Source organism: Pinus tabuliformis, chromosome 3_2 (genome assembly GCF_031772625.1).
Source record: "Pinus tabuliformis cultivar Carrire ecotype Pingquan chromosome 3_2, CPIR1, whole genome shotgun sequence".
Taxonomy (NCBI): Eukaryota; Viridiplantae; Streptophyta; class Pinopsida; order Pinales; family Pinaceae; genus Pinus; species Pinus tabuliformis.
The window spans coordinates 234,917,847-234,934,016 of record NC_142302.1 but is presented as its reverse complement, the minus strand read 5'-3'; the positions used below and the strand labels follow the sequence as shown (position 1 = coordinate 234,934,016).

General features: G+C 37.3%; 1 long non-coding RNA gene across 4 annotated transcripts; it reads right to left on the bottom strand.

Annotated features, from left to right (window-relative positions):
• Positions 1-700: 700 nt before the first annotated feature.
• On the bottom strand, positions 701-11,455 carry LOC149180567 (uncharacterized). Of its 4 annotated transcripts, none has more exons than XR_016257469.1 (6): positions 11,003-11,455; positions 10,611-10,884; positions 1,995-2,107; positions 1,754-1,889; positions 1,295-1,538; positions 701-1,172 (listed from the first exon to the last, which is right to left on the bottom strand). It is a non-coding gene; the product is annotated as an uncharacterized LOC149180567 (long non-coding RNA). The 4 variants fall into 4 exon arrangements; XR_016257471.1 differs by having other exon boundaries at positions 1,295-1,512; XR_016257470.1 differs by having other exon boundaries at positions 1,295-1,476.
• Positions 11,456-16,170: the final 4,715 nt, after the last annotated feature.

Sequence of the window (16,170 nt, the reverse complement as noted above, 5' to 3'; positions counted from 1 at the left end):
AGGACTCATATAAGCACAAATGCCCACAAAGGAATTGCACTGGGGCAAAGTGTGAGCCAACACAGTTCTGACACCGAAATTGGGAATCTTGACTTCTCTTATTGATCAGTAAATTGGAGGGCTTTATATCATGGTGAACAATTTTGTTCTGGTGCAGGTAATGCAAGCCCTTGAGCACCTGCCTGGCAACCTCAACCAAATAGTGTTCTGGGATTTTCTTGTGGGTTTGAAGAACCTACGCAAGGGTTCCACCGTCCATGTAGTCCAACACAAAAGAGACTCATATATTTGTACCGTCTCAAATCAACATCTATCCCCACATTGCACCTCCTTCAATAAAAACTCTGTCACGATGGTGCACATGCAAGCCTATACAACTTGTACCAAATTTCAGTTCAGGATTGTATTGACAATGGAGAGCCACCTGGAAAAATTCTTTGTTTCCGTTTGAGTTAAAAATGTTTTCATGGCAACGTTTCATTCTATTTTCCTTCATTCCAGTTATAACCAGAATCACCACTGGAATTTACAATGGAAAACAATTCAGTCCTATCAACTCCATTAAATGCAATACACATATTAGATATAGGTGCACAGTCTCTATCATCTCATGTTGGCAGAGGTAGTAAAAATGACTTCAATTATTGAGAAGTAAATCAGTCATCTAATCCAATATAGCACAAAATTAACACCCATGGCATCCATCAACATCATGTATTGGTTAAATTTGCAGTTATGGATCCTCCCATATTCTGTTCTTTCATGACCCTTCACACTTTAAAAAATTGATAGCTTTTGCAAGCTATAATCTTAGCATCCAATCAAATTTGAAATGAATTAATACAATCAAACAGAATATGCAGCCCACATTCTGTCCAAATACGATTTGCAGGCTCTGGATTCATAACCCAAAGAAATTTGCAGGTCCAAAGGAGGCTCTTTGAAAATGCTTCGATTGACTTTGTAAGAGTGTCAATATTCATTTGTTATTGTATTAAAAATGGCTGATTCGAACATGTGAATCCTCACTTTGGGTGTCACCATGTCTCTTACATATGCAAATGGCAACTGATCCTGAGGATTGAAGATTTCTAATTCATTGAATAACATGCAAGAAAATAGTTTCATTGGAAGGGTGTGCTTTCTCAATATCAGTGCACTATCAAGCACATCTGTAATGCCAATAACACACAAAGTCAAAAAATCAATTAAAGAGAGAACCAACCTCAAAACAAATCTTAGATGCCATCACACTAAAACTTCACTATAATTGAGCAAAGTTGAGTTCTCATACCACTGCTGTAGGAAGCTTTTCAGAGCTCCAAGGTTGCAAGCCATTGGCACAGTAATTGTCCATTTGACATCTCACAGCTATTTTGATCCCCCCCACTTTCTCCATCTGACTATAAAAATGGCTTCCTCCATGGTATGTGTATCACAGGGAAACGATAAAGAATACCAAATGTAACCAATTACCTGGAAAAAGCAATAAAGGCCTTGTGTGTTGGGGCGCTGAAGGAGAATTGTCAATATGTCAACTACAAAATATATCCATCCCATGTTATTAATTTATTTTTGCACACAACTTAGAAACTAATTAGAAGCATATGTTAACAATAACATAGACAAACTTTAATGTACATTTTGCTGAATTTAACAATAGTATTGGCTTATTAGATTCTGTTTGGAACAACTTAGCAAATGAAACTGAAAATTTTGGGAGTTTTATATGCCATTTATGCTTTTTATTTACCTTTGTTCTGCTTGTCCATTGCAAGTATTAGATCAAAATCTTTAAAGTCTGTAGGTGATATAGACCTTGATATAGAAGTTATCTCTATTCCACGTTTCTTGGCTGCATTCTTCATATTGGGATCTGCAGGACCGCCCTTCAAATAATTTCAACATATTAATACATGATACCTATTTATTGCATTATAATAGACAAAAATACTGATTCAATTAGCCTTGACCCATGATAAGCTAGAACCTACCTCATGGTAGTCAATAGTTCCAGCAGAGTCAATTTTGAATGCTGATGTCAATCCCCTTTTCTACACAACATCACGAACTACAGCCTCTGCAGTGGGACTCTGACAAATGTTGCCTTCCAAGAACAAGAATAAATAGAGATTATTTTCCTGGAGAGATTAGCAAATATTTTTTCAACTACTTAAGATATCTAAACTTGCAATGCTTTTATCATTCCCAATTGCAACAATAGGAGCCAAAAACAAATCATTATCCTTGACAAATCAGAAAATAATTTTTCCACAGCTAATAATCATTATCCTTCTTGACACTGATATGCATCACGGCCCTGAAAAAGCAATCATGAGCATTGAGATATCAACAGTAACTAGTTATTAGAATTTCTGCTTTGTAAAGGACTGAAGTAATGCATAACTCTACATGAAATATTTAGTTACCATGAATTGGTAATTATTCTACAATGTTTTTATGAAGAAGTTTATAGTGGATATTCTCTCATGTGATTGTTCTTTTTGTTCCATTTTCCACTGGCAAGTTAAACTCATGATTAAATATTAAAAAATCAACAACTTATGTAAACATGAAGCGGGCTCACGTATTTAAATGAAACTGAAATGCATCACTCAACACTAAAAACAGAAAGATGGAAACCAAATCCTTGGCCCTGGATTCCACTAAAATGTTTCAGCTAGATTTAATGACTAAAGACACAAACATTGAGTGCAGAGAGCATAATAATCCACACTCCTTGGTGACCGGCTCTGTTTTGACATGAAACTGACAACCAGAAACACACAAAAATAATCTAGAAAATACATACTATGGAGAGACCTTATGGAAGCATTAAATTGGCCATTGAACTTAGAAAGTTCAGGCAATTGGAAGTAGCAAACAAAGTGATCATGTCAAGAGTCGGACCCTTGTTTCAATGGCCCTCCGCACACCACATCCTTTGATTTGATTTCTTCCTTAGAAGCAGAAGGGATTATTTGTTAAAGGATAAGCCCTAGTCCATTAAGATTGATCATTAAAGCATATGCTTTCAGGGGTTGTATGATGGGGAAAATAGTTGAGACAAAGCCAAGGCCTTTCTGAGGTGAGATTTCCCTTCCTCTCTCTTCCACATCCAAGGCTGGACCTTGATGTAATGCTCTGAGTTACCAGAAATAACTGGAGAAATACTAAAATACTAAATACACCAAATATAGAAAGGCAGTGTGGCTCAAAAGTATAATAATGATGAGACACATCTACATCTCTTAGAAATGGGAAAATATCTCTTAATAACCAAAATATTGAAAAATCATACACAACTGTGTGAGAATGGCTATAATAATCTCTTGTATATAGTAATTAGGACCTCCTTATTCATGAGGACCCAGTTCCCCATTAATGTACCATTTCTTTATCTTGTGTCATCACGGCAAAGTTGTACCCTAACTAACAACCCCAGCTGCCCCGCAGCTTCCACCCAATCAAGAGTTGGCATTTAGCCCCTAGACTCCATACTAATTTCTCTAGCAATTTTACTCAGATCTGGTTTTATCGTAAAAACTGCCAGGATTTTGTCAACAGTTGGTCCTTAAACAGCAATGAAAATATTTAATGGTATTTCTGTGCTCGGTATAAATATTTAAGGCTGTTAAAAATATATTATCGTAGAGTTATTGTCCGTATGACTATTACTTACCTTGATGGGACTTTGAGAATCTGAAAATGTGTAGAAAACCGCAAACTGAAAGCTCTTGGATAAACCAAAAACATGTCATAGATGGAATGGCAATGGGCATGATAAGCAGCGTGCCTATTGTGGCAATCAAAGCTATTCTACCTATGAGTTCCAAAATAAATCTAAGCATTGTTGTTTGATAAAGCTAACACCACTAATAGTCCCTGGGCAGCTCAATCGGCGGTGGATGTCCTATAAAGTCTTATGTAAAGTTTGTGGTCCAAAATCCTTAATTAACTTTGTGGACAGTGTGTGGGAGCGTGCATAGATTCGCCTAAAAGTTATAGTGGTAGTAGTCACAATTGACTCCATATCATGTGAATTCAAACCTGTACCCGGCTTAGTTGCTGATTCTTTATATATATATATATATATATATAAGCAGCTGCTAAAACACTCTGATGATGTATCAGGGATCTAACAATGATAGGACAAGGGATAGCCATGCGGGTCTCTGCGTTGCAGAACTTCAATAGAATTTAGACAACGAGGCACATAAGGATAGTGCACAACCTTTAGTGTCTATGTCCTTTTGTATTTTTGACAGTTGGTTGTCGGTAACTAGCTTAACAGGTTGTAAAGTTGTTCAGTGATATCCACTAATTCTGTAAGCTTCACAATAGCAAGGCAAGGATGACAGAATCCCCTTGCGGGCACCTTAGGCTAGTTTGAAACTCGTCAGAGAGATGGTTGTCCAATTATGGACAAACGATGATAAATATGCAGTCTATCGTAGTAGTATCATTTTGTACAAAAGTAGCCCAATGAGCTATCTTAATTTTGCTGCAGTTCCATAACGCTGGTTGTTACCCTGCATTAGACCAGTTTAGCCTAATTGGTGGATTCCATATATTTCTGTAGTAACCGTGTACTAAATCTCATCAGATTTTCAGGAAACTGTACATCCCAAGTTTTAATAATCCTTAAATTAGAGGTATATATTGCAGTCATTTTTTTCATGTTTGAGTTCCACGGCTTTCAGCTCAAACTTAACTCTTTGATTATCAGGCACCCACCTTGGCTTGAGAGGTCACACCCATAGCATTAATAGCCTAAGGGGATATTGATTCACTAGTGAGGTTGGCGAAGTGTTAAGCTGTCCCCCAAGCTTTCTCACTGTGGGCTACCCCATCCATATGGCACCAAGGAATGAGGCTAGGTGCAGATCTCAGAGGATTTTAACAGAATAGTTATCCCTTAGACCCGGCACCTCAGTCGGAGGATGCAGCCCCTCACATCATGTTTCTTCTTGAAACGCTCAAAAGGGTAGAAGAAAATTTCTATGTCCTAACCGGACGTTCGTTGGTATTCAGGCATTACTAAAATTTGCTCTCTGCAATCATTGGGTGGATTGTATGACTGTAAAAATCTCCAGTGCCAGTTTATTATGATTTGTTCTAATAGAAACATAGATGAGAAATTGGGTTAGGGTTTTTAAGAATATAGAAGCTACGAAGAACCTAGCTCCTTTAGTTGAATTGAATAGAACTACAAAACCTTAGTTCGCTCAAGTCAGGCATGATACAGAGAATTATGCTTGGCTTCAGGCTTTGGATCTATAGTGTACAATATACTATAATCTTCTACAATTGAATGGCTGACAATAATGGTAGACGCTATGGAAGCATCATCGCGAACAATGACCGATACCGAACGAACTCGTTGAATCATTGGATGGACGGTACTCACCAAGGCAAACAAAGAGAACTCCAAAAGGCTTGGAGGTTGCAGATGAATCAGACGCCATGGACCTCAATGCTTCTCTTCGTCCTCCTGGTGCTCCTCTTCGTCCTCCTGGTCTGCTGCAAGTTTGGATTAAACCTGCAAACTTTTGGCCTGAAATGAAATGATAAGTTGTGCTAAAAATGGGTGAAGGTGCAACAATTTGGGAGGGAGAAGCTTTCAGAGAAAAGAATGAACTGCGAAAGAATGGGCAATGAATGAGGCTGCACACCATCAACTTCATCTGCCACCCACGGATTGATAAATCCATGCAGTTCTTGGAGCGAGAGTATTCCTTTGTCAATGTAGACCCGTATTTCAATTGCGTCGATTGGTCATTGTCATCAATAAATTGATTACAAGGAAGAACTATACTAGATTTCTCAGCAAACCCATATTTTCCATATACATTGCATTCAAATTCATGACGTTTATCATCATTTGCAATATCAAGATTCACATTAGAGCCTTGGGATTTGCAGTCCTTACCTGTTCTCGTATGTTCTTCCGCACAATCTGAAGGTGTTAACTGCAGATTCTCCTTGCAAAACTCCTCCTGAGAAGCCCTCAATTCCTTGGAAGCCACACAAGCACATTTTCTAGATATATCTCCATCTGCTTTCCTTTCACTGTGTTTGCATTCAGCGGGTTCCTTCTCGGGCCGATCATGCCACTTTGGAACAAGGAATTTGCGGGGTTGAGCCTTGACCGAACCTCTTCCTGACTTTTTCTTCCTATTGCGAGGACTCTTGAAACGAGCGCTGGGACTCCGTTGATTTGGGTTTCCGAGGAGGGGCATTGAGCAAGAAAGTTTCCCTTCAGCAGGGAAAGATTTCTCAGCAAACCCATATCTTCCATCTACATTGCATTCAAATTCATGACGTTTATCAGCATTTGCAATCTCAAGATTCACATCAGAGCCATGGGTTTTGCAGTCCTTGCCTCTTTCTGTATGTTCTTCTTCTTCCGTACAATCTGAAGGTGTTAACTGTAGATTCTCCTTGCAAAACTCCTGAGAAGCCCTCATTTCCTTGGAAGCAACACAAGCACATTTTCTAGATATATCTCCATTTGCTTTCCTTTCACTGCATTTGCATTCAACGGGTTCCTTCTGGCCGATCATGCCTCTTTGCAACAAGGAATTTGCGGGGTTGAGCCTTGAAATTGACCAAACCCCAATTTGGGTAGTTAGCAGCACATCTCATAGATTTACATGAATGAATCGAAGGTGTTTATGAAATATTGGATTTCAGAGACCCACCAGAGCTTTTCACACACCCATTAGATGTTTTCGCACTAAAATTACCATCACGGTTCTCTCCCGCAATGGCAGCACAAGCAGGCTTGAGCCCATTGTTAATATCCTCTTCTTGAGACTTTTTCTTCAAGGGCTGGTACTCCGCTGATTTGGGTTTCCGAGCAGAGGCATTGAGAAAGAATGTTTCCTTCAGCAGGGAAAGCGTTGGGTTCCAAAGAACGGCATCGAGCAGGGGAATCCACTGATTTCGGTTTTCCAGGAGTGCCATTGATTTAGGTTTCCAAAGAGTGGCATTTCAAGTCAGTGTCGCTTCAGTTATAACTATATGTTTAATCCAACGATGGCAATTGTTTGAATCGTCTAACATTTCAATCAAAGGGATTATAGCAAGATAGGTGTGATAAGAGGGGAGTTAATTTCATAGGGAACGCTTACGGCGTAAGAATGTCTTACGGCGTAAGAACGTCTTACGGCGTAATCACTGCCCAAATCACTTCATCACCGAAGATACAATTCATGATAAAAGAAACTTCGATAAAATAAAGGATGTTTTGGTGAAGCAATTACGAGCAACAATGGTGCAGGCATATGAATGCAATGGTGCAGGAACGTCGGAAAGTATAATAAAACCAGTTTTAACCCTGCAACATACAAGCCTTAATTAAACTCTCATTAATGCTATTTTAATCCTGTTAAAACAAATAAGTAACAAATACTTTTCGAAAGTAACTATTTAGCCAATCGACAACATTAGAGAAATAAATAAAAATAAGACAAACCGAAACCCAACAATTGTCATGCCATGAGAAGATACTTAATTCATGGATTACATGATAATTAACTACATAATATACCTTTTGAATTGGGTAATTATTGCTTCTTGTGGTTTCAAATGAAATCTTATGTGCGGCGAAATCTGAATCGATTTTGGGTTGAGATCACCTAAACCTTATCACACATGGATAATTTCTCTTCAAGCAGCAACTACCACCTTTGAATTGTTAAGTGAATCCTTGAAGTCCATAACTCAGTCATGGATTTCCATTAAACTTGAAGGAGCGATTCAATAGGACATAGGTATTGTTAGACTAAATATATATCTTCAGCATAGGAAGGGTGTAATTTCTTTCCGTTGTTGGCATTGGCCTGGGGATTGCCAAGCCTTGAAGACAACCAACAGAGACTGCACAAAGTACTCAAATTGAAACAGAGTGATATACCTGGCATTGGTTGGCTCATTGAGAACAAAGACTTTCAATTGCGTTGTAATCTGGTTCCTTGTGTGCAGTTTACGCAAAGAAGGAATCAACCAATCATTCAGAGCAGAGGTTACACAATGAACATAAACCTTGTATCCATTCCAAGAACATAGATCCTTGCACAAGGTAGAGGAACATAGGCCTAGTGGCCATTCTGCCAATAGAGTGCTATGTACAAGTATGAAGTTCACCATAAACAAACTTCCGCAGAGGATCTGTGTTGGTAAAGCGAGTGGGCGGGCTACAAGTCCTTCATTTACAGATCATAAGGTATCAGAGTAGTTGCATCTTAACAGTTTCCAGAACTTTGAGCAGAACATTGCAGACTGGTAAAGCAAGCAAAGAAAAGTTGGAAGACTTAAGGGCCAACAATGCTCAACTTCAAGAAGAGAATGAACACTTGAAGGAGCAAGTCCATATGTTCAACAAGAAGATAGAAGAGATGTAAAAGAACCTTGATACCTATGCCAAATTGCTGCCATTGCTAAAGAAGAAATTTGAATAACGCTAAGACACCCTCACAGTGGTCATGAAATATTGGGAGACGCCACAAGATGTGCAAGTCATAAATCATGTGTGGGGCATCCAAGTGCATGGATAACCTTCTTTCATGTGGGAAAGAAAAGTTTACAATGTCAAGTTGAAGTTGAAGGAATGGGCGAAGACACATGACGTTCCCCCCTCTAAAGAAAGAGAACACCTTCAACTCAAGTTGAGCACCCTTCAAACCAAACATGACAATAAAGAAGTCACAAGAGAAACACAATAAGAAGAAAAAGAGTTATCACAAAAGCTATTACTGGAAAGAAGGAAGGAAGAGGAGCATTAGCAGCTAAAATCAAGAAGTTTATGGCTAGAGGTAGAGAAATCTCTCAGGAAAAACTCAAAAAACAAGGAACCACAGGCAAGGCATGCCAGGGTTCAAATTTACACATTCACGAATGGGTGTAGCAAGCTAAGGCTAATCTCTATTGGTGGAATGCCCCCTTTCCATTTCGGAGTTCCCCGTTTTGCTATCGCTCACTGCACTTCCTTTATCTCCCCTTGACCTATTCTAACTAAATAAAGAGAATCGCCCCTCTCCCTATCTTAAGAGTGTGATCAATGTTATCTCTAACTTTATGGGTCGATCTCCTTATTAGCAGACCCTCAACCTGGCTCTCTCCCTCAATCTATAAATAAAGAGATTGAAAGGTTGAGTTAAATCAATGCCCTCGCGTGGTTGAAGGTTGAGTGTTGGTCGAGCTCACCCTATCAAGTTGTCGATCTCCTTCTATCATATAGTTCGGGGGAGAGGAGCGCCCATAGAAATTCATATAGAATTTGAATAGCTTACGTTCGATGCCTAGTTGTTATGGTTTTTACAAGAATTGTCCCTTGATCATCAATACAGAGTATGTCCATAGCCAATCTAAGTCAAGATGTTCATGAACATAGATCTCATTTGTGTGTGTATTTAGCCAATGTATCTACAAATATTTTGAAAAAAACGTTCAAACTTTGACAAATCTAAATGGAACAACTAAGTTAGCAGGTTTCAGCTAAATATGCTATCTAGATTTCCAGATACCAACTGTTGTCTCTTCGATAATCCTTACAAATACATTTAATGAAAATTCTTTACTCCTAAATCATCATACTTAGCAAGACAGTTGCGAGGTATTATAATCTAAATACCTTGTCAGGGCCTTGTCTTCGAAAAAGAGGGCCAAGAGATTGCAGTCCCCATATTTGTAGATTTATCAACGGGGGGGAATCTAAATGTGGCAAGAGTGCATGGAGTAGTTTCACGTGTATGTAATCATATACTTATGTTGTAGGGTAACTTGGGCTAGATTGTATGCTATGAGGCTATTGTCCATAGATAAATAAGTTTCTCAAGACTTGGTGGTCTATGATTGCAGAGAGTTGTAGAGCCAAGAAGAGTCATCTGAAACATCAACTGAGTCTAGTCTAAAGGAATAAGAGATCCTTCACTGTGTTGGGAATATTGAACAACTACTTTGTGTTTTTGAGGAATGTATAGCAGTGGCAGCTAGGATGAAAGGCATTGATCAATTGTGTTGAGGCTATATGATGATGTGTACAAATATAATGAACACTCAAATCATAGGCAAGTTTTTGAAATGATTCTCAAACATGAAGACAAATAAAATCACTTTAAGCATATGACATCACTGCAATGTTGACTTGAAATGGCTTGCACAAGACAAACAAAACAAGATAAGAGCCTGCAGGCTTGTTTTTGAACATTGTGAAGCATTGTTTTAGTTTGAAATTAACGGATATTTCTTGAAAAAAAATTCTCACTAAATTCATATTCTGATTCGGTTCATGCATCTTTTGTTTATGTTCCAAGAGATGAAGGTTTTCCAAGAAATTACTTCAATCAATTATAAACACATGAAACTCATCGATAATTAAAATGGCATGATTCAAGAAAACATGGAACTTGAATTCTGAATGAGAGGGGAAGGCCCGGGACTTGATGATCCTCAGTACTTCCAGCCAAAATTCGTATGTGGTTGCACTCTATAGCAAGCGGAAACCCAAAACAAACACATAATTAAGAAATCAATAGAACGAAGGCCGACATCCAGATTCCAAACTACAATATATAAGCCCAAAAATTAATCACTTCCCACCATACCTCTAACCCTTGCAGTTGTATGGATGATGGACACCGATGACGACAATATTGGAAATTGTTTCCTTTGGGAAGGTCACTGATGACATCTCCTATGTGAATTTCGATTGTTTAATTACTCACTTGACCCAGTGCCGATATAGCCCAGACATCTCACTTACATAATTAAAATGGCATGATTCAAGAAAACATGGAACTTGAATTCTGAATGAGAGGGGAAGGCCCGGGACTTGATGATCCTCAGTACTTCCAGCCAAAATTCGTATGTGGTTGCACTCTATAGCAAGCGGAAACCCAAAACAAACACATAATTAAGAAATCAATAGAACGAAGGCCGACATCCAGATTCCAAACTACAATATATAAGCCCAAAAATTAATCACTTCCCACCATACCTCTAACCCTTGCAGTTGTATGGATGATGGACACCGATGACGACAATATTGGAAATTGTTTCCTTTGGGAAGGTCACTGATGACATCTCCTATGTGAATTTCGATTGTTTAATTACTCACTTGACCCAGTGCCGATATAGCCCAGACATCTCACTTACATAAATATAGATGCCTCAAGATCCAGGAATGCAGGCACCAACATGCCCTTTAAGAGAGTTGGAGCTAGATAGTTTTAGAATGATATGCAGATCAGATAAACCTATGAAACCTACCAATAAGCATTTGAATTTTCCTACCAACACCTACAAACAGATTGTGATGGAGGACTAACCGCCTACCAACACGTACAAACATATTGTGATGGAGGACTAACCGCCTACCAATACCTACAAACAAACAAATTGTAATGGAGGTCTAACTGCAGCACTGGAATTTCAAAACCAAAATTAAGATTTGAACGCAGTACAATACTGCCATCGATTGATTTATATTATGTTGGTAGAGATATAATAAATATTAATTAAAATAAATAAGAAATACAAAAAGGTTAAGCTGAGAAGAAATTTTATTTCTTTTTAAATTAGTGTATTAGTGTTTTAAAATCCTCGTGGATGTAGTAGTGCTTTCATCTAATAAGAAGTCTAGGTACTTAAGCATGTTTCTTATGAGTTATTTAGAAAAAAGGTTATTACATGTATCTATTTCAATATTCAATTCTCTATACCTACTAATGGAATGAGGATATATGGTGCACCATTCAACAAAGAGTTCATGAGGAACTTATTTTCAACTACCATGCAAGATTAGGAATTATTTTACATCACATAATATTCCTACATAGGACTATATGTCATCAATTAAAAAAAAAAAAAAAGGTAAGACAAATGATAGTAATATTGTCTTCCTCATTCTTAGTGTCTTCAACTATGTGTTTGACCTTTGCTTCTTCAAAATCTCTATTAAATATTTGTCTTCAATATTTATTATTTCACCCATCAATTGTTAAAGTGGAAAATTATAACAAAATAATTCTATATCCTTTTGAGGTAGAAAAGTTCAATATGAATGCTTAGTTTCAAAATTTCAAAATTATAAAGATATAGTATCCACAAAATCATTCAAGTAAACTCTCTTAAAGGTAACATTTAAATCTGATTTATTCTTATAAATAAACGCAACAAGCTCTATTGTAATCAATTTCCTATAAACAATATGTTCCCATACCATATAAATGAGATACCAAAAATATTATTTACTTAATCCATGGGACCACTAATGAAATTATGAGACCAAAGCCATTAAAGAAGTCACCATTGAGGAAATTTGTCGGATTTGATTTGGGTTGTTATCACTTATGCATGTGATCATGGTGATTACACTTCCAAATCACATCGTCCAAAATATCACCAAACATATTGATGTAATCCATGGGACCACTCATGAAATTATGAGGCCAAATCCATTAAAGGATTTACCATTGAGAAAATTTATTAGATGAAATTAAGGCTTGGGATTTTATCACTTATGCATGTATTCATTTTGTTTTCACTTCCAAAACACGTCATCAAAACTATCACCAAGCATAAGATATCATATACCATGAAAGAGATTAAAATTTGCACTTTTCTTGTAAGTTGTGCCTTTACTATCTGACATGGAATTATTCATAAATTTCACTTTTGATTCATCCCTTCCAATTCACACAAATGTTGACCATTATTTAACTTTCCTCATCATTTGACCACTGAAATCCATGTCACTACCATGAGATTTTCCCACTACATTAACACAATTCAAACTCAAAACAAATTTCAATCTATGAAATTGAAAATCCGCTTGGGCCTCTTGAACTTGCCATTGAAAACCTCCACAATGATAATGCTTAGCTTGAAAACCTTCACAATGATAATGCTCACCTTGGTGCAAAAATGGTGGTGCACTTCTTCTACTATCAAAACTGAACCTCTGTGGCCATTATTTTCTATGGACACACAATGTAAACATCCAACACAATCACCATGTTGTGCAATACACTCACAATGTGGTTTGGATATTGCATAAGGTCATGTGCTCCATGACATACTCCAACAACCTAAGCCCTTTGTTCACTACTCTTTCTCTTCATAAACACAAACGGACATGCAAAATGTCTTGAACTAACACAATTGTCAATGGCCTTCTTTAATCAACACACAAATTTAACCTATCAAACATAATGATAACTCTCCTATGAACTAAGATGCAACCTTATTTGCTTTTTTTATATGACAATAGTTATATATAAAATCCCCATTCTCATGTCCTTCATCCTTGCACTCTCTATGAGGCTATAATCATGAATAATAGAGTATTATGGCACTTCATGTTTCAATAGCATAGTAATGGGTGGTGGAGAACCAGTGGTCAATATCTCTACCTGACTCAATATCCACATGGCCACTAGAGCAAATATGTAGTCTAGTAAACAATGTCACTAGATAAACAACTCTTATTTCTATGCATAGCGCAATTTACAGTTTCTAGTAGGCACTCCAACAAGTCCAAGTTGTAGCCAATGATTGTGGATGCCAACAAAATTCCTTCTTAGCTAATCTAAAACTTGAACCTGATCCTCAAACCCTTGGTTCTAGATTAATGCAATGGTCAATTTCTCTCATGCATACATGGTGACACTACACATGAGTTGCATACTTCAATTGTCTCCATGTTTGTCATGGTTTTTAATGTTTAGACTTTATTTTTCTCATCCATCATAATGGGATTCAATGGAGCCCCTTTGGAATTTAGGACTTGGTCATTTTCCTCCATTGTATTATTTTATTTTTTTGTATAATTGTGCATTGTAATCTCGACGTTCAAATCTTCTCAAAAAACGTCAAATGTTTTCTCCATCACACTCAATTTATGCAAAACAAATTGACACTGGCTACCTTTCTCCACCACCACCTCGGCAGAGAATATTTTATTCATTCAATACAACTCATACAAGTTAAATATCTGTGTTTCATGAGTTATCAAGTACCTGGGGTCATATATGTAACCTTTGAATTCTTCTTCCTAATATTCTTTGGACAAATTTTCCTTCTTCTATGGATAACTTTTCCCATGCTTGTCATCTCTTTTTTTCTAATAAGTGACTATGAAAGTCCTTAATTTCCCTCATAGAATTTGTTTGGGTTCTTCTTGTGCATTGAAGTGTTTGCATGGGTAGATGATTCTTGCCAATAGTTTGTGGTGCCTTTAACAAGCCCTCATTTATTACATTAAGGTGTTGAAACATTTCCTTTGTGTTTCATGGTTTTATGTTTACAACAAAATGACAAATTGGGGGTCATTTGAAGTAGGAGGGGCTTTCAAATTGGGGTTAGGGTTTCCCAAATATCATTATATTTATTAAATTCTATCATCAAATAGATAATAACAATTTCAATTTGAAACATTTAAGAAAACAATCAAACACCATAACTTGTATAATTTCATTACACTGGTAGTTATCTTTATTTGGAATATGGGTTGGAGAATTCTGATTCCAGATGATCTAGATTTGATAAACGTGGAATCATTGTACTCATAATCTTACAGATGAAATTAGGGGTTTGGAAACCTAATCAATATGATTGTATGTTTCAAAATTGATGATGAGGTGTTTCCTTGGCCTAGCCTAGTGAGGTGTTAGGTTGCTATGCGAGTTGACTATTTCACATTAGTATATACATTATGTATTCACTATTTCATGGTAATTTTTTCTCGTGATTCAACAATCGAGGTGATCATTCAACTACTACAAGTTTTACATGCTATAAACATGAAAATTTCCATCAACAACTTCTAATATCAACACTTTAATATTAGCTATTCAAGATCACTATCTTTCCACCAGAGACCTCTAAACACTTTGAGGTATAAATAATATTCGCTGCCACATTATATGTGTCAATCCTAGCTTTTTATGTGCACTTGATTTGTTATTATGGATTTCTTGTTAAATATTTAGTGTGATTCATTTTGAAAAAAATCTTATTTGTTTCCCAAGGTGGAAGGAGTTACTTATGAGGATGTAAGAGTATCTATCATTTGGGATACTTTCTCCCATATTCCAAGTTAAGTTTAAATAAGGTTAATTCCAATGCTGATGCATTTTTAATTGTTGATTTCTACTTCCTTATCACTTTTCTTGACTAGTTAATTATTGTGGATTTTTTTTGTAACTATAGCCTCCCTTGATTGTTAATTATTGGGGATTTTTAGTACTTATATCCTTTCAGTAGCAAATGAACATGACCCGTGAACCATTATATTTTGGAAAAATGGAGATGAAAAAATACTTTTTGACAATGACCCTTTGACTATGCTTTGAAACTGTTATTGAATGCAATCACGTTCACAAGTAGGTGGTGGACCTAGAATATTTCAAATAGTTTCTTGATTGAAAAATGTTAGAAAATTATATATTACAGAGCAATGGAACACATAGAATATTGCATAAATATAAACACAGAAAACGCATAAAACCAGAGAGACACAGATATACGTGGTTCACCTAGTTTGGGCTACGTCCACCCCGAACAGCCAATCCTTCCTTTCTATTATCCAGCAAAATGAAGAGACACAAGCTATAGAAGATCCACTGTAATATCCTCTGTTTTCTCTCATAGCCTCACCTCTCTGTTTCTTGCTCGGAGAATACACATCTATTACACAACCTCAATACAATGCCCTCATACGAAGAGAGGGGTTTCCTTCTAGGGCAAAAAACCCTAAACTAAAAACAAGTTCTACCGTCCGATCATCTGCCTAATGAACGGCCCAGATTGACTAGAAATTACTATACTTTTACAAGGCAATTTTACATTTGTTTTTAGCTTCGGGGGCGTTGCTCCCGAAACCCCCACCGAGGGACCACTAGCCCCCGGCCCCCCCAAACCCCCGCGGGGGGAACAAGTCCCCCCCGTAACCCCCCGCGTGGAGGGGTGTACAAACTTCCTGGGGTATACATCCGACTGAAACAAAGACCTCTAAATAATCATGCTCCACACCCAACAATCTCCCACTTGGAGAATGATTGTAGCAACTCCACTGCTGCTTCATTTGTTGGACAATGACTCCTCTTTGGACCTGGTTGTTTCTCATCTTCATCGTCATCCTTGAAGACCAATTGAAATTGAGCA